The 20,558-nt window shown below is 46.4% G+C and overlaps 1 protein-coding gene across 1 annotated transcript in view; it reads left to right on the top strand.

The window, feature by feature from the left end:
- Window positions 1-19,372, top strand: part of MFSD3 (major facilitator superfamily domain containing 3) — a 96,110-nt gene extending 76,738 nt beyond the window's left edge. Inside the window, exon 8 of the mRNA XM_030220260.1 lies at window positions 19,123-19,372. The gene's annotated coding sequence lies outside the window, so the exon portion shown is untranslated. The remainder of the gene's footprint in view (window positions 1-19,122) is intronic.
- The last annotated feature ends 1,186 nt before the right edge of the window (window positions 19,373-20,558 follow it).

The following is a 20,558-nucleotide window of genomic DNA, read 5'->3' as shown; positions in this document are numbered from 1 at the left end:
AATAGAGCTATGGGATGTGCGACTGAGCAGTGCCGCTTTAGGGAGGGTATACCTGGAGGCGTATTTTCTAAGCACTTAGACTTACAAAGTTCCATAGTAATCTTTTGGTGGTGGCCTTTCCGAATCGGCACCCTTTTTCCCCCTGATGTCTGCTGCTGAGACGGCTTCTATAGTGTGGCTGGGGGGAGGTGTTGTATCCAATCTCAACTGAGTGCTTTCTCATCTGGCACAGGACTGCGTTTGTTAAAGCAAAACAAAAAACCTGCAGCCGAGGGACTTTTCGGTGTTCCTCTCTCCTTTCCAGGCTCTTCTCTCAGGCGTGGCCTTGGGGGATACTGGGTTCGTTTTAGCTCCATTGGGGTTTTTGTGGCTTCTCTTTCTCCTCCTTTGGCAGGCTGCTGTCAGAATGATCTGTGTTCTTCGCGGAGGCTTTGGGGGCGGGGGCCTCGAGGAGCCCACTGCTTCCGCCGTGAATTGGAGATTCCCTTTTTGGGTAATCTGGGATTCTTCCCCTGTGGTCTTCATTCCCTTTGGGGCTGTTCTGCTTGCCTCCTCCTGCCCTGGCCGGCTCAGCCTGCTCCCGAGTGGGGACTTAGATGGTGGGTACCGGTCTTCGGTGCCCCCACTGACGTTCTCGTCAGTTTCTAGGCTGGTGGACTACTTGCTCCTTTTCAGTGTGCATGGTGGGGCAGAGCATTTTCGGGGTGTGGGAGTTTGCTCAGTTGCTTCCTGGCATGTCCCTTGGCAAGATAGCTGTTTTTCCTTTTGCTGTGCAGTGTTTAGCCTTTGTGCTTGTCTCAGCCTGGTTTCCCTGCTCTGCCTCATCTGGGAGGCAGCAAGCAGCTTCGGGACAGTGTACCAGGGTTGGGGGGCTATACAAAATCTTTTTGGTGTTCTCATCTTCTGCTCTTCCTGTCCTTCGGAGGCCTGGTAACCCCTCAGTGTTTTGTCTGCGGACATTTCTTTACATATATGTATATTTTAAAAAATACATTCTGGAAGTTTCCTTCTATTTTTATGTCTATTTCTTGGTTGCCGGGTATTGGTGGCTTTGGCTGCTTTTTTCCCAGGGAGCTTAGTATCTGCTCCTGCTTAGTGCGGTGAGCTCTCCTGTTCTGGGGGACTAGTTTCTATCGTCACTTGTTCTGCAGCTGATGCACTATTCCTATAGCTCTCCAGGTCTACATGGTAGACTTTTTCTCCAGGTGCAGTGTTTTCAGAGCTTTGAGCAGCAGCATAGTTTATTCTGGAAGGTGGCTGACTTTAACCAGACCGTCACAGGTTCAAGTCTGGTCTGTGCATAACGTTAGCAGCTGTTGGACTAGGCTCTTTTTCAAATGGGACATATTTTACTTCATTCTCCCATATTGCTCACGTTGGTAGGCGGTTCATTGCAGGGCTGGGGCAGCTATTGGGCTGGTTGGTTGCCAAAACAGCTCTGTTCACTGGTATTGCACACTGGCGCTGGTCAGAACTCTTGCATACTGGCACCATCCTTCACTGTATTAATGGTATGTCATTGTGTCTCTACATACTTCTTTTGCTCTTTTACACCTTTTCATTGTATCAGCTAGCTAACGATAATACAGAACTACTTATATGTAGAGGCCTGGCTTAATGGTTACAGCAACCCACTGAGAAGGGCCGCAGGGATCCAGAGGTTGCTGGTTCAGGTCCCTCTGCAGCTTGCCTTCAATAGTGCACAGTGGTACAAACAGCCATGTTCTACTATTCCATTTCGCTCTGGCTCTCAGCCGCACTAGTTAGCTCCAATGCACAGCCATGCCAGCCAATTCTAGTGCACAGCCACACCAGCCAGCTGTTGACATTCTCGACAAGAAGATAGCTTTGGCTTAGGCATTGGACAGCTGCTTTGGCTTCTTGTCACGTTAGCAAGCTACCTGTTAGAGGATACCTTTGTTTGGATAAGATCTAGAGGAGTTGGTTAAAGACTTGGGAACTCGAAGTCTCAGAGATTGCCGGAGGGCTAGCCTCAAGTTTCTCCCAGTTTCGTCGTAGCTTTGGTGGCGCCCAGTGCTTCAGACCAGGCAAATCTAACTTCAGGGTGCCCTCTTCAGCTGAGACAAGTCGCCTTTCATGCTGCCACAAGAGAACTCGGCTTCAGCTCCAGGTCTCCCACTGCCTTCTGCACCTCCCAGTGGGGAAGGCCTTGGTTCAGTCTTCAGGTTGCGTTATAGCAGGACACCTCTCTAGTACCTCTGACCAATCTGTCTTTGTATTTCTACTGTGAGGTTGCAAACTGGAGTTCTTCCATTTCATTGCATATTTTGTCCTGGATTCTCCCTGCAAGCTCCAGCCCAAATGTCCAGCAGTTCAAGCAACCTTCCAAATGCTTCTTCCTTTAGACACAGTAGGAGCTGTTCACCATATCGATTGGGGAACGGGAAGTTATTCCATTTCCTTGACTGTTCATAAGAAGGGAGAGTCCTCCTAACTGGCTTTGGACTTCAGTTGTTTTCCGGGTGTTATAGGTTCAACATTTACCAATGGGACCATTGCTGTCTGTAATAGTTTTTAGCCTCCCTGGATATTAAGGAGTCATATTTTCATATTCTTGTTTTTCCTAACCACAGCGGTTTCTTTGTTTTTCAATCCTTGGAGGACATTGTCCATTTATGGCCATACTGCTCATCCTTTCCGCATCTCCATTGCCATTTTCCCAAGGTCATGGTGGCAGTGGCAGCCTTCCTTCGTAGAGATGGGCTTATGATGGGCTGCTTGGCACCTCTTCCTAGCGAGGGAGTGCAAGTTTTATCCAAGCTAGCTACTCTTCTTCAGTCCTTCGGATTGGTATTCGATTTCACCAAGAGTCAGTTTTTTCCTACACAATTCTTGGAGTATCTGGTAGTGATATTTGACATAGGCTTAGAGGAAACACTTTTTCCTGTTGCTTATCAGCAACATCCTCACACCCAAGTCAGGTTCTTCTGTTCCTTTCAGGACATGGGGTCTGGGATTATGTTTCAGTTCTGGGCACTCTGGACTCTATCTTGAGCTTTATTCCAGGGGCCACATACCACATCTCCCACTCCAGTGGTTCCTTCTCAGCTGTTCATCTCCATTTGTCTTGGACACTTCACGCCCAGCTGAGCCTCAACTGGTGGATTCAGTGCTGCCATCTTCTATTGCTTCAGGCAGGCAGCTATCTGAGGCTTGAACGTGTCTAGGGTATGATGGGTGCAACAGATTTTGGATTCTTTCCATGAATCTGATGGTCAGCCTCCTGTTAATTTGCCAGATGTGGAATTGGGCTGGCATACTTGGCAGATGCCTTGGATGTCTTCGGGCATTGGCCAAATACATGTCTTTGATGGTTGCAGCCCACCATTTGCTGTGGCTGTGCCATTGAGCAAATGCAACTTTAAACAATGGTTGGTTAAGCTCCCTTTTAAGAGCAAGGACTTGGCGAAGCTGGTGAAAGTTCTGGGTGCCTCAAGACTCAGGTTCTTCCTGAGGATGAGGCTAAACATTCTTTCTGGTCAGGTCAAGTTCGCCCTTGTTTTTATAATACCTGGTACTGTTGTCCAGGAGCAGCCGCATTTTAATCAGAGCTCTTGGTATCAGCCCACGCAGGGCTTCGGCTTTCCAGACTTTGTCCTGTCAGGATCCTCTGGATTTCTCCTAAAGGGGGTACAGGATGCATAGTCCCGTCCTTTCTTCCTAAGGTGGTTTATGCCTGCCTTCTCTTTTCATCTTTTGTTTTTCCCTGATTCCTTGATGTTCGCTGTGTACTCCTGCACTATTTGGAGGTGACCAATAAGTTCCGTTGGGTCAGTTCATTTCTTTGAGACCTCCAGAAGATAATACAACTTCCAAGTCACGCTTGCTGTGTGGGTCAAGCATACTATCACATCCGCGTAATTACTTGTGAGTAAGCCCTTTCTGGCTGGATGCTTTCTCCCGAGTGGTCTTAGCTTCCTAGGAGAATGCCCTTTGGTTCCTGGAAGGATATGTAGTGCGGTGGCATGGTCTTCCTTTCATACTTTCTCAAGCCACTTCAGTTTAGTTCTGTCCGCTCTGATGGACGCATTTTTCTGAGTATCGGTTCTATCCGCAGGGTGCTTCAGGTTCCCATCCTTCTTAAGGACTGCTTTGCTACATCCCACAAGTTTCTGGATTCATCTGCTGATGACACTAAAGGAACAAAAAATTATGTCTTACCTGAGCATTTTCTTTCCTTTAGTCTCAGCAGATGAATCTAGAAGCCCACCCTGTGTTTTTCTGGCGGTTTCTCTTGGTTAATTCTCTTCTGTTTGACCGTATTGCGGCATTTTTCCATTTCAGATGGACTGTTGTTGTCGGTTTCCTTGTTAGCAGTTCTTGGTTTATCTCTTTTCTCTGTGGGGAAGGAGTGGCCTAGTGGTTAGGGTGGTGGACTTTGGTCCTGAGGAACTGAGTTCAATTCCCACTTCAGGCACAGGCAGCTCCTTGTGACTCTGGGCAAGTCACTTAACCCTCCATTGCCCCATGTAAGCCGCATTGAGCCTGCCATGAGTGGGAAAGCGCAGGGTACAAATGTAACAAAAATAAAATAAATAAAAATAAATAATATCATTCTCTTTCCTTCTGCTTTGTTATGAGAAATACTGACTAAGGAGAATTTTGGCCTGTAAGATAGTTCAGTTCAGCGCTGTCTATGTCCACTTCCTGGTAGATGGTGTGACAAGGTAGTAGCCATGGCTTGTTACAAGAGTGGGGGAAAAGCCTACTACACATCCCAGAAAGCATTGAGAGCACCAACTCAAAACCCAGAGTGGTGCTGACTTAATGGAATAGGAGTCTGCACTTCCAAAGATTTCTTCTACAGGGCTGGGATCTGGTGGAACATTTCTTAGGAATAAAATGCCCCATCAAGGAGAAGGTAGATGGGGAAATCTACCCATTTTGACAGCCAGGGGGAGTCCTAGGGACATATGCTAGTTCCCATAGGGGGAAAACCATACTGATGGGCTTCCTCACTGAAGAAGGTAGGGCGTGGCCATTCTTAGCCAGCTGAAAGCATGCTGAGCAACAGAGAGGAGAGAGCCCCAGAAAGAGAACCCTCACACAGAGAGAAAGGCCATCCAGGAGTAGATGGGCTACCCAAACTGGGGCAAGGATACTGCAGAACTAACTTAGTGGTTCGTGAGAAGACTGTGTTTCATTAAGGGACACTGCAATAAAATTTATGTTGAGCACCAAGAAAAGTGACTTCTTCATACTTGTGCCAGGGGAGATTAGGTGGAGCGGGCCATCAGGCCGTTGGCCACAAGGGGCTCATCACAACGGATACAACCCATACATTTCTGCATTCATCTGCTGTGACTAAAGAAAAGAAAATTATCAGGTAAGATAATTTTTTGATGTATGCAAAACTATCAAGATATAATCCACCAAGCAATATAGCTTGTACAGAAAAGATACATGACAATGAAATATCTCAAATATAAGAAAACCAAGACAAAATAAGAAAAAGCAAGTCATGCACACGTCCCCAATATCAGGGGGAGACAGACTCACAAGCATCTTCTTGAATATGTAGAATGATGTTCCCTTGAGACACTTACAAAAGTAGCTCCACAGAGCTAATTTGGTATCAAAGCACCTTTGTGAAAAGTCTATAAAGAGTTGCTTATTTTATAGAGGCAACCAATGTGCCTTTGTAAAATACGCCCATAAATTGACCTCCAGTAGTGCTCAAATTTATACCTACTCCCAAGAAGGTACTTCTTCATGATGCCCAGTAAATTGTCACAGACTGCTTCAGTACCTGACGCATTGATGCCTACACCTATAGAGGCTCTCTTTACATGTGCCTACCATCTTGATGTCAGGTCATTGTAGTTGATCTTTATCATTGAGGCAGATGTTGATGTCCACAATGTTGAGGTCAATGCTGTCAGTGCCACTGTGGTTCTTGGAGTGAAACATTACATTTAACCTGCTTTTATGGTTCAAGGTTCAGTTTATTTGATATGCTGCTGTTGCAGGAATTGAGATAGGAATTTGTGATACTTCAGGAGTCAGACAGCACACACCAGAATGAGGGAGAAATCTTCTTTATTTGCCAGCAAACAAAGCAGGACATCAGTTCTAGCTCTCTTCTCTCTCTCTCAGCTCTCTGGATGTTATGGCTTTTGTCTGTCCTCTTCAGCTCTCTTCTCTTCTGCCTGTTCCTTCTGCTCTCTTTCTCTCCTGTTGTCTTCCAGCTTTCTTTCAGCTCTCCTTCCTTTCTTCTGACGTAAACTGCTTCTGCTCCTACTTAAATACAGTTTCTATCCCCCTCCTAGCCTAGCCCCCCCTTACTCTCCAATTGGTTAAGGAATAGATTGGTCACTTTGCCTCAACCAATCATTACTTTAAAAATATCAGTTACATAGGTTCCAGACATCCTAAACTGACCTGTGACCTGGGGCCCCTTACACCAGACATTTGGTCTCCAGAACTCTTGCATGTTCATTATGATTGATTTCTCATCTATAGCTTAAACTGGGTTCCCTTAGAGACCAAGAGGCCCAATCTAACATTGGTTATTCTCATATTCCTAATCAGCTTCATACTACCTGCTAGCTGAACTCTGGCATTCATTAAAGAGGTCAAAAGCCAATCTTACTTAATGGCATTCAGGACCATTTCTACATTTACCTACAATTAATCAAGGAGAAGAGAGCTGACTAGTCCTGACCTCGTTCACCTATCAGCTTATACATTGAACCAGCCAGAACTGCAGATAAGTCAAAACACATGTTTGACCTCTTCACTGCAGTCCTTGCTTGACCTCTTAAACAGCAGACAAAGAGTAATACAGAATTTAACAGACATTCTACACAGACACAAAACTTATTAATTACACAGAATACAGCATATTCTAAAATAAGCATCCTTATAAGACATATTCTAAATATCAAAAACTTGTAAATACTAATCTATTGCCTCTCTCTCTAAATAGTATTTTCTTCTAAGCATTTTAAACTAATCCTAAACAAACTGCCTGCAATATGCCGGCTCATAATAGAATACATATGTGTTTGCTTAGCAATCCATCAATCACAAGGGTCTTTCTGACCTTTCTAACCCAGCCCGGCAAACGCTAGACTTCTAGTAATTAATTCCAGCCTGCATTCCTTTATCTTGCTTGCAAGGTAAAAAGCTAGAATTCAAACACCACTTTTAAACCCCAGATTTTAACAGAATTAACCCTTAATATGATTTCTCAGAATTATTCTTTGCCCATGGCTGCCTCATTCCCCCCTTTGAGACTAAAATCAGCTTATGCAGAGATAAGTCTCACAACTCAAACTCTGGAGATTATAGTGATCCTAATTAGGAATAGACTTGTGAATCACCATTACCCTACTTGTTAAGGTCCGACGGCATACTGCCGAAGCACATGAGGCCAGGAAACAAAACAAAAACCCTGCTAAAACTAAGACTATTAGGGAAATGAACAAAGGACGTATCCAGGAGGTCAATGACCACCACCAGGAGGTAAGGTCTAATCCTCCTCGGTAATCCTCCACATTAAGGCTAGCCAACTGTAGGACTTTATCCATGGCATGCCTAACTACATGCGTCCTATTTATGACAATAGTACAGCACTCTGAAGAATTTAACACTGTGCAGAGACCACCCTGGGCTGCAAAGAGGTAGTCAAGACCCATACGGTTATACCGAGAAACTATACTTAATTCATTAATTTGATCCTGCAATGCATTGACTACCACGTTCAGCTCATGAACTAAAACATGAAGTAGGGACTGAAGTCTCCGGGTAGCCATACCTAGTTCAGTAATACCCGCTACCGGGCCTCCAATTGGAATCCAGGCCGTGGCAGAAAGGGCTACAAGTCTCTTTTTAGTCAGAGGATAAGTAGAATTGATATACTGGAGGGCTAATTCAATCGCCTCATCCTCTGTGGCAACGGAGGAGGGTAAGGACAAAGCCTCTCGCTTAGAACGGTGCGGGGATAGTGGCTTAAGAGGAATAACTTTAGGAAAATAATTCAAGGTTACCAATACACAAAAATCATATGTGGAGGGAAGAATCATGTGGAGGACATTATCACAGAGCCAGTAATGACCAAGGAGAGGGTGAGGAAAGTTCCCAATAAATGTTGGCTCAGGCTGGACAGGGTACTTAGGGTGCCCATAATGCGAGCCCCTATCCCAGGGGGAACGAAGACGAAATGGAGACTTTGCACACCATAGGCGCCAATCCCCAATTGTGACAGGCTGCTCATTTGTTAGTAACTCTTCATACCCCGGGGACTTATGAAAGTAGAAAATAAGCTTGGACACTATAGTCTTCTCAGTGGTACGCTTAGGAGCCAGATAATCACCTGGGTCATAATCTGCAGGTACGGTAGCAGGGCACATAGGAGTACCTGGAGAAACTACCCACACAGATTCTCCTTTTTCTGGGAGAACATTAGTATAGTTACAGGGAATGGGAAGAACAGTTGAGATGCTTCTTGTTAAACAAAACACTCCAGAGGCTGGATAGGGAGACGTAAAAACTGGCCTTAGAGAAGAGTCAGAGGGGGAAGTAGCATTATAAAAGGACCACCAAGTATAATCCTGGCTCCAAGGACCTGAACTCGAAAAATAGGGAGGTATAAGAGCTGGGAGTTGCACAGGGACAGGAACAGCTGGGACATCTGTGGTATAAGGAGAAAATCGGGAACACACAATACAAGGGGAAGTAATCTTTGCCTGGCTAATTAGTTCCTGGACTGAGTGTAACCAAAGGTTGGAGCGAGTTGGGGTATTAGGAACAAGGAGGCAAGGAGTAGAAAACAACAAAAGCATCCAAACTACTAACATTTTCTTTCTTCCTAATCTAAAACAAATACAGCAAACTAATTAAGCAATAATATTTCAACAGTCTGTGCTAATCACAGATTACTCTCATATAGTGTTCTCAGTCTTTGAGTTCTTATACCAGTTGGGATAGACCCTCAACTGACAAGGATCAAGCTTTCAAATTCCAAGAAAGCCAGAATCAGGCAAGAAAGAGTCTCAGTGTGAAGCCGAAGTTCAGCCGCTCCTGCAGTATACAGTTGACCCTTCTTTTCAGCTAGTAGATTCTTTGGTTCGGGTCAAGCGCAACTTCAATGGCTCCGCTGGATCTCTTTCTGCTCTCCACTGTCTAGGCTCCGTCTGATCCGTGCTGGGCTCAGTCTGGTCAGCAGACTTAATTCGAGACCAATGGACCCATGGAGTAATCCCTGCGACCTTCACAGCTGCAGGGGTAGAAAGCAAAACAGTAAAAGGTCCTTTCCATCGGGGCCCCAGAGGCTGAAGCCTCCAATCTTTCACCCAAACTCTATCCCCTGGCAGGAAGGAATGTACCTGAGCCTGGAAGGGGACAGGGTTTATTTCTCTCACATAAGACTGAAGCTCAGAAATTATCTTTCCCAAGAGGGCTACCTGCTCCTGCACCTGGGCAGACCCTAAAATCCCTATGTCTCCCTTAATTCCCTGTAAAATGGCTGGGGGCTTCCCATACACAATTTCAAAGGGAGAGAGGGCTGTTCCTTTAGTTGGGGTGCATCGGAGGCGGAAGAGGGCTAGTGGCAATGCCTGTGGCCATTTCAATTGGGTTTCCTGACAAATCTTTGCTAGGCTATTTTTCAAGGTTCTGTTTGCTCGCTCAACCTGCCCTGAACTCTGGGGACGATAGGCACAATGCAATTTCCAGGTAATGCGCAATGCGCGGGACAGGGCCTGAAGTGTAGCTTCAACAAAGGCGGGACCATTATCTGAACCTATGGCAAGGGGCAATCCATACCTGGGGATGACATCCCTAAGGAGAGCTCGAGCTACTTCTGTGGCTTTCTCAGTGACTGTAGGATATGCTTCCACCCACCCAGAGAAGGTACAGACCATGACCAAGAGATATCGGAGCCTACCGCTCCTGGGCATTTCTGTGAAGTCTATAACTAGGGACTCAAAGGGTGTTAGTCCTCTAGACTGAACTCCTGGTGGAATACGGGGTCCCTGACGAGCATTATTCTGGGCACAGAGAGTACATCGGGCAGAGGCAGTGGCAACCAGACTATCCAATCCTTCCAGCACCACTACTCGATTGAGTAGACGGGCTAGTGCTGTTTTCCCTAAGTGTGATAGGTCATGAGCTTGAGACACTACAGGCCAAGCTAGGTGGCGTGGCACCAGAACTCTGGTATCAGGGAGATGTAACCAGCCATCAGGTCTCCTTACTGCACCTTCCTCTTGAGCCCATCTCTCTTCCATTTGGGTATACATAGGTGTCCATTCTTGCAATCGAATTTGGAACAGGGGAGTCACAGTACTTGCTGGGGGTCCTCGAGCAGCTTCCTTGGCCACCCGATCAGCATGGCGATTCCCTCGGGCCACTGGAGTATCTATTCTTTGGTGTCCCCTACAGTGAATGACAGCTACCTTCTTGGGGGCCCAAACAGCCTCTAGCAGCTGAAGTATTTCAGGTCCATACTTAACAGGTTGGCCTGCAGCATTTATGAGTCCCTTTTCCTTATACAAAGCTCCATGAGCATGTAGGGTTGTGAAGGCATACTTAGAATCAGTATAAATGTTGGTTACCAGTCCTGCTGCTAGCTCCAGAGCTCGTATGAGGGCCACAAGTTCTGCTTTCTGGGCTGAAGTTCCTTGGGGCAGGGCTCTTGCTTCTATCACCTTGTCCTCTGTCACCACAGCATAGCCTGCCAGTCGCTTAGAGTTCTCCACATAACTGCTTCCATCTGTGAAATAAATTACATCTGGGTCCCTCCACGGAACATCTTTAAGATCTGGTCGACTGGAGTACACTTCATCCATAGTTTGGATACAATCATGATCCGGTGGTCCCTCAGATGCTGGCAAAAGAGTAGCAGGATTGAATGTAGCCACTGTTTCCAGGTGTATCCGTGGATTCTCACACAAACTGGCTTGGTACTTAACCATGCGGTTATTTGTAAACCAGTGGTTGCCCTTATACTCCATGAGGGTGAGAACTGCATGGGGGACTTTAACAACCAGTTCTTGCCCCAAAGTCAACTTATCAGCTTCCTGGACCAGTAAGGCTGTTGCTGCAATGGCCCTCATGCAGGCTGGCCATCCTTTAGCCACTCCATCCAGCTGTTTAGACAGGTATGCAACAGGCCTCTGCCAGGATCCCATCATCTGGGTCAACACACCCAGAGCAACCCCCTGTCGCTCGTGGACATACAATGAGAAAGGTTTCTCCACATCAGGAAGGCCTAACGCAGGGGCTTGGAGTAGGGCTTTCTTTATAGCAATGAAGGATTGTTGAGCTGTAGGTCCCCATTCAAATGGTTCCTTTTCACCCCCCTTTGTGGCTTGGTAAAGGGGTTTCGCCATCAATGCAAAATTTGGAATCCAAATTCTGCAAAATCCGGCTGCTCCCAGAAATTCCCTAACTTCTCTTCTGGACTTGGGTTGGGGAATTGCAGCAACTGCTTGCTTCCTACTAGCATCCAGTCTCCGACTTCCCTGGGAAATACAGAAGCCCAGATACTTCACTTCTGACTGACAAAGTTGGGCCTTTGAGCGTGAGACCTTATAGCCTGCATCCAAGAGTAGCTCCAGCAATTCTCTGGTAGCCTCAAAACACTCTTCCTGGGTCACTGCTGCAATCAGGAGGTCATCTACATACTGGAGTAAAACTCGCCTGGAAGGCTCAGATTTAAAAGTCTTAAGGTCTTGCCCTAGGGCTGTCCCAAAAATAGTGGGGGAATTCTTGAACCCCTGTGGCAGGCGGGTCCATGTATACTGAAGCTTCCTTCCTGTTACTGGGTTTTCCCATTGAAAGGCAAAAAGCAATTGACTGGCGGGGGCCACCCGAATACAAAAGAAGGCATCTTTTAGGTCTAGTGTCGTGAAATGGGTAGCTCCAGAAGGTATCAATCCTAGCAGGACATATGGATTAGGCACTACAGGGTGTAATGAGATAGTGGATTTGTTGACCACTCGTAAGTCTTGGACTGGCCGGTAGTCCTCAGTCCCTGGCTTCTGAACTGGCAATAGTGGCGTATTCCATGGAGACTGGCAAGGACGAATAATTCCATGGGATAACAAACGATTCAGATGTGCTTGAATCCCTTCCAGAGCCTTTCGGGGAATTGGGTATTGGCGAAGATGGATTGGCCGGGCACTTGGGAGTAAATCTACATGAACAGGAGGAATATTTCGGGCCAACCCTGGGAGATTATCTTCTGCCCATACCCCACTGACCTGAAAGCTGTCTGCCAGGGGTAGGTCAACTTGGCCATGCGACTGATGCAGCCGCCATTCTTCTTCAAGAGGGCAGCAGAAACTCATTATACCCTTAGGGCTGGATATCGGGGGCCGAAAGGAGACTGAAGTCTGGCCATCAGAATCAAAGGAAATTTGGGCCCTAAGCTTGGACAGCAGGTCTCGGCCTAACAAAGGGATTGGACAGTCTGGCATATACAGGAATTCATGAGTGACTGTGTGTGAGCCTAATTGGCATCTACGGGTCGTCAGGAAAGGCCTCCGGTTCTGCACCCCCGTGGCTCCCACCACTCGGACAGTTTTTCCAGACACAGGCGCTAATCGCTCCGTTACAACAGAATGTTCAGCTCCTGTATCAATCATGAATGGAATTGAGCGGCTCCCTATAGTTAACTTGACCATAGGTTCCTGGGAGCCCAGTTTGTAGGAACCCGGTCTGTCCTATTCATCCCATTCTGCCATCTCAGCTATCCCGATGATGTCAGATTCAGGAGGCTCATATCTTCCCTCTCGAACTCGGCCTCGGCTTCCTCGATCTCCTGGTCCCCTTCTCAGTCCCTGGCGCCTCTGGGGGCATTCATCTTTCCAGTGCCCTCTTTCCTTACAATAGGCACACTGATCCCTCTCCAATCTTGGTCTGGGATTCTCCCCCCTTGGCCGGGATTGATTGAAGGAATCTCGGGGCCTGGCTGGTGGTCCGGGGTCCCACTTTGGCTTCCCATTAGCTAGAGGTCGACCTCGATTAAGGGTGGAATTAGTAATGGCTGCCGCTAAAAGGTCGGCCTTCTTCTGCATCTTCCGGTCAGCCTCTCGGCGCACCTCCTGATCTCTATTAATGAAAACCTTGGTTGCGATCTCAATTAGCTGGGTGGTATTCATCCCTGCGAATCCCTCCTGACGCTGCAACTTCTTCCGGATATCTGGCATACTCTGGGCCACCAATGCGCTATTCACCATTCTCTGGTTTTCTAGGGCTTCAGGGTCAAATGGGGTGTATGTTCTGTAGGCTTCAATTAGTCGCTCTAGAAAGGCCCCAGGGGATTCAGTTGCCCCTTGGAGAATTTCAGAGACCTTTGCTAGATTAATGGGCCTCTTTATGCCTTTCCTCATACCTTCCAGCAAGTCCCGGCAATAGCCAGACAACAGTTCATAGTGCTGCCCATCATTTGGATCCCAATCTGGAGCTGCGCGAGGAAACCGAGCTCTAACCCATCCCTCTGGGTCCTGTGTCCCCCCCGGGGACACGCTCTCGCGTGATGGCCTCAGCATTTTGCAAAATCTTCCGCCTCTCCTCAGTTGTGAAGAGGGTCAGGAGAAGTTGTTGACAATCAGTCCAGGTTGGGTTATGGGTGGCCATAATGCTAGTCACTAGGTCCACCACTGCCTGAGGCTTTTCAGTATAAGAGGGGTAATGCGTCTTCCAATTCAGGAGATCGGTGGTTGTGAAGGGTACATACTGATAGGCCTGTGCCTGTATAACCTGACCCTCATTATTAGGATCCGGTCGAGTGATGGTTACCTGTCAGAGTGGCAGAACTCTTGAGGAGGTGGGAATGGAACCTGAGGTAGAGCTAGGAGCTACCCTCCTATCATGCTCAAAAGTAATTGCAGCGGGTCTAACCCATTCAGTGGAGGTAGGTTGAACCCCTGAGGGTTGGGAAGGGGTACTCATAGACTGAGAGGTGGTCACAGGTGATTCAGTCCATTGAAAGGGATGCCGGGCCCCTAATGAATGGGTAGGGGTATTAGAGGGAGAGGCTGGGCTGTCAGGAGTTGAGGAGTCAGGGAGTGGAACCCAAAGCGGGTCTTCAGAGGTTAACAGGAGAGGATGTGGCACAGAAGGGTAGAGACTGGGTGAAAAGTCCAACCTAGGGTGTGGCAGGTGTGGCACAGGAGGGGAAGAACTATCCGGAGAAGCCTGTGCTGGAGAGGCTTGGGCTGGGCGGCGTGGATCTCTGGGGGTGGCACGGAACCCCAACAATGGGCCATAAGGTGGTGGCTCAAGGTCTGAGGGGTCATCAGAGAGTATGGGTTTCTCGGACAGGGTAGGGGCGGAAGCCACCGATTGGGTGGTAGGCTTCCTGGGGCTCTTTCCCTCTTCTAGTTTAGATTTTCTAATCTTTCTTTGAACTTGGCCTAACATGAATTTTACTGGGGATCCCATATAAGTTTTCAACCACGAGGGAGGGTCAGTCACAAGGCTGTCCCAGGAATCTATATAAGGGAGTTGTTCAGAATATTCTGGTTCTCCTACAACTATGCTGTAGACCTTCCGGATTACTTCAATATCTAAGCTGCCACTAGGGGGCCACCCCACTCCCATAGATGGCCACTCAACTTCACACAAGGTTCTTAGAGTACTTGAGCTTAAAGTCTGTCCATAGTCATTAATTAAAAATCCTTTTTTAAAGTTCTTAAGCATACAATCTAGGGGGGTAGCAATTTGTCTAGATGATGTCCCACCCATAATGCTTACAGTTACAACACACAAAAGGGAGGGAGTTTTTGGATTTGCGGTAAGGGGTCCGCAGATCCGGAAACAAAAGGGTAGAACAAACAACAATCGCTTCCTTCCGTTGCTGGTCAATTGAACTCGCGTTAATTGAAAACGCAGCTATAAGAAGTCCGCACTCAGTTAATCATTCACGCATCACACATTCCATACAGAAAATCCCACCCAACAATTTCAGATTTCTCAAATACAGATAAGCTCAAGCGTTTTCGCTTCTAGTCCCCGCGACTAGAAGGTACTAGGGCCTTCGCTGAGAGTTGATCAGGCTCTCCTTCCTCAATTTTTGAGGGGCTGATTTACAATTTTCTAGCTAGAATTACAATACAAAATACAGAATACATACCCGGCGAATGTTCTCCAGTCAGTTGGGTGCTGGGATTAATGCAGGATTCAGGATCCCACCGCTGCCACCAAGAATTGTTGCAGGAATTGAGATAGGAATTTGTGATACTTCAGGAGTCAGACAGCACACACCAGAATGAGGGAGAAATCTTCTTTATTTGCCAGCAAACAAAGCAGGACATCAGTTCTAGCTCTCTTCTCTCTCTCTCAGCTCTCTGGATGTTATGGCTTTTGTCTGTCCTCTTCAGCTCTCTTCTCTTCTGTCTGTTCCTTCTGCTCTCTTTCTCTCCTGTTGTCTTCCAGCTTTCTTTCAGCTCTCCTTCCTTTCTTCTGACGTAAACTGCTTCTGCTCCTACTTAAATACAGTTTCTATCCCCCTCCTAGCCTAGCCCCCCCTTACTCTCCAATTGGTTAAGGAATAGATTGGTCACTTTGCCTCAACCAATCATTACTTTAAAAATATCAGTTACATAGGTTCCAGACATCCTAAACTGACCTGTGACCTGGGGTCCCTTACACCAGACATTTGGTCTCCAGAACTCTTGCATGTTCATTATGATTGATTTCTCATCTATAGCTTAAACTGGGTTCCCTTAGAGACCAAGAGGCCCAATCTAACATTGGTTATTCTCATATTCCTAATCAGCTTCATACTACCTGCTAGCTGAACTCTGGCATTCATTAAAGAGGTCAAAAGCCAATCTTACTTAATGGCATTCAGGACCATTTCTACATTTACCTACAATTAATCAAGGAGAAGAGAGCTGACTAGTCCTGACCTCGTTCACCTATCAGCTTATACATTGAACCAGCCAGAACTGCAGATAAGTCAAAACACATGTTTGACCTCTTCACTGCAGTCCTTGCTTGACCTCTTAAACAGCAGACAAAGAGTAATACAGAATTTAACAGACATTCTACACAGACACAAAACTTATTAATTTACACAGAATACAGCATATTCTAAAATAAGCATCCTTATAAGACATATTCTAAATATCAAAAACTTGTAAATACTAATCTATTGCCTCTCTCTCTAAATAGTATTTTCTTCTAAGCATTTTAAACTAATCCTAAACAAACTGCCTGCAATATGCCGGCTCATAATAGAATACATATGTGTTTGCTTAGCAATCCATCAATCACAAGGGTCTTTCTGACCTTTCTAACCCAGCCCGGCAAACGCTAGACTTCTAGTAATTAATTCCAGCCTGCATTCCTTTATCTTGCTTGCAAGGTAAAAAGCTAGAATTCAAACACCACTTTTAAACCCCAGATTTTAACAGAATTAACCCTTAATATGATTTCTCAGAATTATTCTTTGCCCATGGCTGCCTCACTGCCAATATAATAAAATTCTGATGATAGAATAATAAGGCAATTGGGTGGACAATGAAAACCCCCAAAAGTAAACAAAACAGTAATATAGTGGGAGAAATAAATTACATCATTTTCCAGAATGATAGGGAAAGGCTAGAAAAAGGGAGAGATAAGCGGGATACAAATGTAAATAAATCCTATATAATAAAAAGCACCTGCAACGTTCTGAAGCTGGCTGCGTGGACAAAAACTCTGAAGCATTCGTGCTCCTGTTCCCCGAAGCGTCATCAACGACTGTGCCCAATCACAACACAGCAGCGCGAGTCAACGTGAACGCCTATGTATTAAAAACAAAAAAACCCCAACAGCGCGAAAGTTTCTACACACAGAAAAAAAAAGAAGGGCATCGGCACTTTCGGGAAAACCAGGTTAACCCACACACACTCAACACAAGACCATGTTAATCGGAAACAGCCCCCCTCACACATCCTACTCACCAAAACGCTACCGGATAACTCCCTCACTAATACAAACTAGAAACACCGCTCTCCAACTCCTCCCTCATTCTCCTCTACGACGTCGGAACACCGCCCTCCACTGACCACCTCCTCCCCCAACGAATACCTCCCGACTCCCAGATTAGACAGCACAGCACAGCACATTATCTGCAGCCTCCCATCAACAAAAGCCTCTAACGACAGAGAACCAAACTTTAACCCATCAGATCAAAAGCCCCCTACCACCGAAGCCGTCAACAGCAAAAAAAAAAAAAAAAAGGTGCAGGCTCTGCCCTTCTCACACAATCACCAACCCCCACCCCCCCTCCCAACCACAACACCACATCAAAAGCCCTCCTACATGTAGAAGATAAAAGCACCCTCCCACCAATGACAAAAGAAAAAAACGCTTCAGGCTCTGCCCTGCTCTATTTATCTCTGTTCTCATCACAACCTTGCTAAAACAGAACAACAGAGAGAAAAGGGCAAAGTAAGCACATTGTTTAGCCAAAGCACCCTCCCACTGAAGAAAAAACATAAGAAAAAAAAACAGCTGCAGGCTCTGCCCTTCTCTATCTATCTCAGTTCTCAAACAGAACAACAGAGAGAAGTGAACAGGGCAAAGTAAGCACGTTTAGCCAAAGCACCTTCCCACCGAAGACAAGAAAAAAAAAAAAGCTGCAGGCTCTGCCCTTCTATATCTATCTCAGTTCATAACACACCCTTGCTAAAACAGAACAACAGAAAGAAAAGGACACAGTAAGCATGTTTTGCATCAGGAATGCTGCACACCATAACACACTTCCAACACACATGCTAACCCACAATCAACAAACACAGCCACAACATTGAGAAAAGGCAAGAATAAACACACTTACCACCAACAGTGCTACACACCATTAATCCACTGCACCACACACACTAACCCCCACTGACAAAACACACTGACAGCACAACACCACCCTCATAGCCATCAACCAATTCATCAAAGTTTGCAAGCAAGGGACATTCAGCAACCCCCCCCCTTAAAAAAAAACGGCAAAACCCAGCCCACCCACCCCTCAAAAAAAAAAAAAAAAAACCCTCCAAGCCCCCTTCAAAAAACATAACAAATGAAGACAAAAAAAAACATTTTAAGATCCAATCAAAACATGAAAAAAAAACCCTAAGACTTCATTACACTACAACCTACAAACACAATAACAAAACAAACAACACTGCAACAAAACAAACAATAACAAAAGAAATGGCACATAACACAGAAATAACAAATATTCATCACCAACACAACACAATTACAAAAAACACCCCTTTCAGCACAATCATTGCAAAAAACAAATACCTTGCTAGCGCCCGTTTCATCACTCACAGAAACGGGCTTTTTTTACTAGAAAATAAATAAATAAATCTCTCATTCATTTGGAAAAGGCAGGCCATTCTGGAAGGATAGAAAAACAGTGGAGGAAGCAATCAGTTCTGCAAGACAGTCTGGAACACTAAAAAAAACAGTAAGCTTTTAAGTAAAGCTTTAAATTTGGTGAAGTTGCTCTCTAAATATAGATAAGGAGTGAATTTCAGAGAGAAGATTCAGAGATACTGAAAAAAAAGTTTTGGAAACTTGTCAAGATGAACATGGTGAAACTATAGGTTGATAATACATTTTCTGGGAACAATGAAGAATTCTAGTGAGACTGTAGGGTATAAAATGGTTAGACAAAAATGCAGGAAAACCTGAGGACTGAATCTTATGACTTAACACTAGAATTTTAAAGGGTATTCTGTATTTATTTATTTATTTGTAGCATTTGTATCCCACATTTTCCCACCTATTTGCAGGCTCAATGCCGCTTATATTTTTCACAATGGTGGTCACCAATTCCGGAAGAGAAATACATATTTAAGGTGAAGGAGACCGAGAGGATTAGGTATACAGTTACAGAAAGTGCATTTTCATAATCAGAAATAAAGGTATGCAGTGAGGAGCCAATTTGCTGCTAAGAAAACAGGTTATAGTGATCAAACTTCTTGTGGCTGTGAAGTAGTTGGGCTGCTGGGCTGGGCTGTGTTCACATCAGGCTCCTGCAACTTATATTAAATATACTTTTTGTTTATTTACAACTCAAACCTTTACAGATGTCTGTTCACTCTGTGTTGAGGCACGGCATCTCAGTTTTACTTCAAAATTCTTGATTTTCTCTAGAGAAAGAAAACTTATCTTTCCTTCATATTATAAACAACTCTCCTCAGTCCTCTGATCTGAGCTGGATCTATATTTACATCTAACCCTCCTCCTGGACAACAAAAGAAAAAGTAAACCAAAGGGGAGTGGAAGTCCACAAGTCCAAAGACTACAAATTCCAAGGACATTCAATTAAAATGTTCCAGATGGTTTATTCATCAATGGTGCATACAGCACGGTATCCTTTGTCAGGGATCCTTATATAAAAATAGTAAATAACAAACATGAATGAACATAAATAAAAACAATGTACATCAAACTGAAAATAATTTTACATTATTAATTACTAGTAAAAAAAAGGCCCGTTTCTGTTAGAAATGAAACGGTGGCTAGCAAGGTTTTCCTCGAAGTGTATGTTTCAGAAAGAGTGTGTGTGAGAGATGGAGCGTGTGTGTCAGAGAGAGAATGTGTGAGAGAGGCAGAGTGTGTGTGTTTGTGAGAGAGAGAGAGTGTGTGAGACACAGTGTTTGTTTGTCTGTGTGAGAGAGAGGGACAAAGACAGTGAGTGTGTCAGAGAGAATGTATGTGAGAGACAGAGAGTGAGTGTGTGGTCTGAGGAACCCCCTCACTCCCTCACCCCCTCCCTCTCCCCTGCCCCCTTGCAGCCACCCATGTGCAGCGACCCTCCTGTCCCCCCTGCAGCATCCCATGTCCAGCATCCCCCTGCAGCCACCCATGTCTATGGACCCTCCTCTCGTCTGCCCCCCCTGCAGATACCCATGGCCATCAACCCTCCTCTCCCCCTGCTGTGTCCTTCCTGTCTCCCCTGCTCCCCCTGCAGCCACCCATGTGGTCTCAGGACCACCTCCTCACCATCCCTCCTCTCCCCCTGCAGGCACGCATGTGCAGCGTCCCTCCTTTCTCCCCTGTCCCCCCCTGCAGCCACCCATGTCCAGCGACCCTTCTCTCCCCCTGCCCCCCCTGCAGCTACCCATGTCCATTGACCCTCCTCTCCTGTGCAGCCACCCATGTCCGATGACCCTCCTCTCCTTTCCCCTGGCCCCCCCTGTAGCCACCCACGTCCATCGACCCACCTCTCTTCCCTGGCCCCCCTGCAGCCACCCATGACCAGCAACCCTTCTCTCCCCCTGCCCGCCCTGCAGTGTCCCTCCTGTATCCCCTGTCCCCCCTGCAGCCACCCATGTGGTCTGTGGACCCCCTCCCCATCTCCCTCTTCTCTGCAGCCACCCATGTCCTGCGACCCTCCCCTCCCCTGCTCCCTTCCAGACACCCCCCCCTCCCCCTGGTGCAGCACCCAAACCAATCTCCTTCCCTCCCTTTGCGCATCACCCAACCCCCCCACCCCTGCGCATCACCAAGCCCCTCCCCCCGCCTTCATTGACCCCCTCGCCACCCGCAACCGCCAATACTAATGGTGGCCGGCCGCTGCTGCTTCT

This window comes from Microcaecilia unicolor, chromosome 1, assembly GCF_901765095.1.
Source record: "Microcaecilia unicolor chromosome 1, aMicUni1.1, whole genome shotgun sequence".
In the NCBI taxonomy this organism is placed as follows: Eukaryota; Metazoa; Chordata; class Amphibia; order Gymnophiona; family Siphonopidae; genus Microcaecilia; species Microcaecilia unicolor.
This window is presented reverse-complemented; position numbering and strand designations above follow the sequence as displayed.